Source organism: Salmo trutta, chromosome 13 (assembly GCF_901001165.1).
Source record: "Salmo trutta chromosome 13, fSalTru1.1, whole genome shotgun sequence".
NCBI classification, from domain to species: domain Eukaryota; kingdom Metazoa; phylum Chordata; class Actinopteri; order Salmoniformes; family Salmonidae; genus Salmo; species Salmo trutta.
This window is the reverse complement of record NC_042969.1, coordinates 41,013,741-41,020,792: the sequence shown is the minus strand read 5'-3', so window position 1 is coordinate 41,020,792 and position 7,052 is coordinate 41,013,741.

Genomic DNA, 7,052 nt, shown 5'->3' with positions numbered 1-7,052 from the left:
TCGAGAGCTGACGCACAACAACAGTTTCTACCACGAAACCATGATTCCAATAACCGCCGCGGTCGAAATAACTGTAAAGTACGTCGCCTTCAAAACGACTACCGCTACAATCGACCTGTTCGCTACGTTCCTGTACCCAACCCACACAAAGTGTCAGAACACAAGGGTAACAAAGGGTTGAAGGACGATCAAACGTAGACCAATGTTCTCCAGAAGTCCCACTACGGGAAGAACTAAAGCGAGAACAATTTGAGAAAAGGGTAAAAGATAAGTCACAAGGACTAGACGGGGAATTACCGGACACCAGGTCCGCAGGAATTAACACCCATAGCAAGGACGTTAAAGTTCAAATTTCTCCCGCTCTCATTCAAGACCCTATCCAGGGCCCGCTTGATCAAGAAACAAGCCCCCGGGCTCGGTCTATAGACTCCGATACAAAAGTTGCAAAGGTAAAGGTCAAACGCTTAGTTAAAGCCAAGCCCACTCAAAATCGGAAAAGTCAATCTGCTTCCATCTTGAACAGACATGGCACATCACGTCGTTGCGAACGACCACTCCACTTTGTGGGGAATATGTCCACTAACCACGAATCTAAACGGCCATACCTGGAAACAGTCCTGGAGGACTGCTTAGCTTGTCAGGCGCTAATTGATTCGGGTGCGACAATATCACTCATCTCTCAAACATTGTTTGATGAGCTCAAAAGGGCTTTGAAGCCAACTAAACGTTGGTTAAAAGTGGAACGATGCGACACTACACTTCGAGGGGTCACTCAGACTACCTCGCCTCTCACATTGAGAGTCATGCTGAAACTACACTTCCAGGACGTATCGCTCGTTCATCCTGTGTATGTTACCAGCCTCGAAACTGTAACCCTGCTACTTGGAGCAGACTTGATGGATCGGTTACTCCCATTGATGGATTGGAAAACCAACCAGGTATGGTCACAGGCCACAGTGCCTTCTCCACTGACCACACTGTCTTCCCCTAACGCTAGCTGCAACGCAGTCCTTCACGAGGGGTATCTGTCAAAAGCACCCCTTGGGAAAAAGACGTGTAGAAACCTCTTGGTGCAGAATCCGATCCAAGGAGATATTACGATATCTCGACACATTCCATCAGCCAATCTGATTGACCATTCTTTTCATGATTTCGAGCCAGCTGCCTCTGTGAATGAGCAACTTCCCTCCTTCTTGCAGTCGTGCAATACGGTAGTTGAGATGAACTTCTCTGGTCCTTCGGACACTTCCGCAAGCACTGCGGCCGTCTCAGCAAGAAAAACATTGATGCGCAGAGTACACTCTGCTTCCGATGATACACCTTCTGCTTTGTTGGGGACTGTCACCCCTTACAATGACACTAATGGCGTCAGTCCAGCAACTGACCCGATGACTCCCACTGGTGAAACACTTTGCGATATCACAGACCGATATCCTCGTCTCAGTTTGCAGGTACTGGAGAGGTTGCCACACGCGGACGCGGTGGTGACTGACAGACCTCGACAGCCACTGAGGGTGTTGAAGCACAAACACCAGGAGATTTGGTTGAAAGGTTACAGCCATTCTCATAATAACGCGGCCACTGACAACTCGTACATAGGGTCCGACCTTTTCGTTTGCGCCTCGGACACCAACACCACCCGCTGGTGGGGGGGTCCCGAGACACAAAGGGGGGGAATAGTAGCCCAGACCCATGATGAGCCTCATCGAGGCCGGTGGGGGGGTCGAGACTACGGACAACACCGTACGAGGCCGCCAGAGCATAAATCAAATCTAGTTGTAAACTCCCCTATGAGAACAGTGAGGAGCAGACAGGCCCCTAGACGGGGATTATCTTAGAACACATCTAAGATAGTACTGAGGTGTACCACACTGGTCGTAAAGGAAGTCCAGTGGACTTGTCCACCTCCAAAACAAATGGCAACAATAATCATTCCTTGCCATGTGTAGGTTCAACTACAATACAACTAGTAATATGCTCCAATCATGTGTTCCGGTAGATAATATTTCAGAATAAATCGGTAGGACAACTGGACCCCTTGAATACCAGTACCAATACCACAGTCAGTCCAGCAACACTCAGTAAGAGGATTAGTAACCTCACAAGTTAAATTGCTATTGATAATAGCGACATAGGAGTCACTCAGAGTGCAACACAGGGAAGGGAATCTCCAGTGCACTCTTCCAATGGTTAACACATGCCACTAATAAATAGAACCCTCCGTTCAGGAGAAAAGTTATTAGAAGTCATGAACCATGATCACACCACGTATGACTGGTCCAATACTTAAAGAGTACTTCCATCGTGAGGTTAGCTCCTCCGTGGATAACATAGCTATGAAATAGACTTCATACCTACCGCCACTATAATAGTGGAAGACACCGTGACTTGTAGAAAACTACTACAGACTCCCTTGACACCAATTCTGACTGACCTCCAGGCATTGACCTGAAAATTACCTGACTACGTCAGACTCATTCTGAACAAGTTGTAATCTGCCAGGATACTTGGTTATCTTCCCTTGACATGCGCGATTGTGTAAGCATAAACGCACATGCACAACGGAACATCCAATTAGGATTTATGCTAGGATCACTTAAGGGTCCAAACAAAATACCAGCCTTAGTAAAGTTGAACATTTACTTCTAGGCCTTTGACTCTACAGCACTCACCAGTTTTCTAACCAGAAGTCCATAGGTCATCCTGTAGACTGCCCAAAACTAGTGCCTCACAGCTGTAGACTTATCATATAGTTGTCAACTTAGGATAGTACCCTAAGCGCCACCCCGCAAATTAGGAAAGCCCTAGATATGACATTAGACAATGCCATGATAGGGTCATTTTGCCAAGACCATGGACGTAGATAGAATACAGTCCAATTAGATGATTAAGGTGGCATAACTATTTTGTTTTGTTTATGCTTTCATTAATTTTGTTTCATTTTCTTTGGCACATAGAAAGTGATAGAGCCATAAACAACTCCCCCATACAACCATCAGTTAGTGCCACAACGCCGCTCATTTGGGAGGAAATGTAATGATATATTTCATGAGTGTGTGTGCGTTGTTAACCTCTGCCTAAGTTACTGCCCAGATATTCCAGTCTGGACGACCAGACGACGGGTCCGGAACGGCGATCCCAATCCGGACATCCGCTGCCGAGTCATGGAACGGACATCTTCATTTGCAGAGACCCTACCCGGGTCAACCACCAGAGGGGGGACTGCAATAGCAACCACCAACTGGACTTCTGCTGCACAGCCTTGGAGCGGACTTCTTCTTCATTTACATTCTCAAGTGGATCTTTTAAAAAAAAAATTATCCAAATTGATGAGTTTTCTAAATGAGACATTGTAATCTTTTTTTTCCCACATTAACCTAGATGAATAAACCTCTCAGGTTAATTAAAGTTTAAATCCCAAATAGCCTATACAGGTTTGATTTATCATTAAAATTGATCAATCAGTAAAATTTGGTTTTTGCAAAACCCATTCAGTAATCCAGTACTGACAGAAGTCCCGCCCCAGCGGGAATCCCATGTGGCTTCGGCCCAAGGAAGAAGGTTTACCATAGTGGGAAGTGTTCCCAACATTTAATCTACTGTTTACACTTATGATATCCAATCAATGGAGATGGTAGGGATTATCATCTCATTCAATTTAATAAGTTAAATTGTTGAACAAACCTTAATGTTCTTCCAATCAAATGAGACACTTTTAAAACTTCTCATATTAACCTGGATGAAGCAACCTCTAAGGTTAATTCAAGTTTAATACCCAGATAGCCTACCCAGGTAGGATTAATCATTGGCATTGATTAATTCATTCAATTTGCTTTTGCAAATTCATTCACATCCAACTTCCACATTACTGGTACAGTACTGATGGTTCGTCAACATCTATAAATAGATTAAACTTGTCTTTGCAGCTTCCAATGAATTCCAAACCCAAACATTGAAAAAAAATAGGAACATTTTTCCTCTAAATTTTTCTAATAATGTGCAAGCTACCAAAGGAGGTGGTCACCACTCCTCCACTAATTAGTGAACCTCCACCCATAAAAGGATTGATCTCTGACCTCAGCAGCGATACCAACCCTAATTATGCCATTAGTGAAAAATCAGCCGAAATTGCGAACGCTGTCCAAAATCAACCATCAAACACAGGCTTTGTGACGGTTCTCTCCACTTTAGCACTTATGTATCGCCATCAAAGGTTGGCATCGATCCAATACCACAGTGCACAGCTGAAGCACGTGCAAGACATGGCTAACATGAGGGCACAGGTGGAGAGAACTGAGCAACTAATGACAAAAGCAGGAAATGGAAACATTCTGCTAGTCGAGGAACTGCGTTTGAAATCGGAACAATTAAAAGTAATTGCAAATACTTATGACGATGAACGAGCACAAGCTCTTCAACAAAATCATATGCTACAGGAACAACTCGATTTAGCCAAAACTAAATACGATGATGTCCACGCCAAACTAGATAAATCTGAAGAGTTATCTACAAACAGGAGCGCTCAACTTGACAACATGCATGCTGTTTTGTTGAATGTTACTCAAAATAACACGGTGCTCCTCAAAGCGCTGCAGACCAAAGACGATCGGTTAATGAACACAGTGACAAAGTTGGATGATAAATCATCAGAACTGATTGAAGTTGCTGACCAAATGAATGATGAGAGAACTCAGGTGATGAGGATGGAAATATTGATTTCTAAGCAAGCAGAGGAAATCTCATCACTGAATCTCTCGCTCCGTACTCGAGACCTCTATCTGCAAACCATGACAGATAAGTTTGAGACCGAAAGGAGCAGGTGTGACACTCACGTGTCCAAAATTGGTACTCTAAGCGCTCAAGTGGACTCTGCAATGCAGCATAAGACCACCCTTAGGTACCAGCTGGAGGAAGTCCAGAATGGGCACGCTCTACAGCATGACTACCCATCCAAGCAACCGGAGTCCGGTACTCAAAGGAGTGAAGACGATAGGTTTCAGACATTGCATCCATCATGTGTCCCTCAGTCTTCTCCTCTTGGCCATTCGGCACTGAGTAATATGGAGCCTCTTGGCCAACAAAGCCAAAGCTTGGCTTCTCCTCTTGGCCCTTTTGCCCCAATCTCTCCACAGGATGAAGCCAACCCTCTCCGCCCGCTTGGCGCGGAATACCTTGACAAACTCGTCAAGAATTTCCCCACCTTTGACCCCGTTCCAGGTCAGCCAAACGATACTGAGACGTTCCTAGCTGACATAGAGGACGCGTTGGGTGGCTACCCGAACGCTACGGGTTCTGACAGGGTTTACCTGTTGAAGCGAACGTCGAATAGACACGTGACGAGGTTCATTCGCCTACAACAGCAACACGTGCTAAATGACTACGCTAAACTTGCCACAGCTTTGAAATTAGAATTCAGTGGTTCTGCGACTCGCACACACGATAGCTCACTGGCTAACACGGTCAAACAAGCTCGAAACGAACACCCACAAGCTTTCTATCATAGGCTTCGTTCAGCTTACTTTGGCCTACTCACGGAAACAGGAATGGAAGAGCTGTTACCATTCAAACAAATGTTCCTGTCGAACATGTATCCCACCTTCATTACCTACTTGGGCCCTGCAGCCCACGTTGGCTTGCCTATCTTACAACTCAGAGAGCTTGCAAGCACAGCTTTTGAGGCATCAAAAGCTCGCAACGCTAAGAGCCCTGACCACTCGGTTTTGAAGTTTGACCAGGAGCACTCACTCCAGTTAGAGGGTGCATTATCAGGTATTGGAGCGTCGAGAGCTGACGCACAACAACAGTTTCTACCACGAAACCATGATTCCAATAACCGCCGCGGTCGAAATAACTGTAAAGTACGTCGCCTTCAAAACGACTACCGCTACAATCGACCTGTTCGCTACGTTCCTGTACCCAACCCACACAAAGTGTCAGAACACAAGGGTAACAAAGGGTTGAAGGACGATCAAAACGTAGACCAATGTTCTCCAGAAGTCCCACTACGGGAAGAACTAAAGCGAGAACAATTTGAGAAAAGGGTAAAAGATAAGTCACAAGGACTAGACGGGGAATTACCGGACACCAGGTCCGCAGGAATTAACACCCATAGCAAGGACGTTAAAGTTCAAATTTCTCCCGCTCTCATTCAAGACCCTATCCAGGGCCCGCTTGATCAAGAAACAAGCCCCCGGGCTCGGTCTATAGACTCCGATGCAAAAGTTGCGAAGGTAAAGGTCAAACGCTTAGTTAAAGCCAAGCCCACTCAAAATCGGAAAAGTCAATCTGCTTCCATCTTGAACAGACATGGCACATCACGTCGTTGCGAACGACCACTCCACTTTGTGGGGAATATGTCCACTAACCACGAATCTAAACGGCCATACCTGGAAACAGTCCTGGAGGACTGCTTAGCTTGTCAGGCGCTAATTGATTCGGGTGCGACAATATCACTCATCTCTCAAACATTGTTTGATGAGCTCAAAAGGGCTTTGAAGCCAACTAAACGTTGGTTAAAAGTGGAACGATGCGACACTACACTTCGAGGGGTCACTCAGACTACCTCGCCTCTCACATTGAGAGTCATGCTGAAACTACACTTCCAGGACGTATCGCTCGTTCATCCTGTGTATGTTACCAGCCTCGAAACTGTAACCCTGCTACTTGGAGCAGACTTGATGGATCGGTTACTCCCATTGATGGATTGGAAAACCAACCAGGTATGGTCACAGGCCACAGTGCCTTCTCCACTGACCACACTGTCTTCCCCTAACGCTAGCTGCAACGCAGTCCTTCACGAGGGGTATCTGTCAAAAGCACCCCTTGGGAAAAAGACGTGTAGAAACCTCTTGGTGCAGAATCCGATCCAAGGAGATATTACGATATCTCGACACATTCCATCAGCCAATCTGATTGACCATTCTTTTCATGATTTCGAGCCAGCTGCCTCTGTGAATGAGCAACTTCCCTCCTTCTTGCAGTCGTGCAATACGGTAGTTGAGATGAACTTCTCTGGTCCTTCGGACACTTCCGCAAGCACTGCGGCCGTCTCA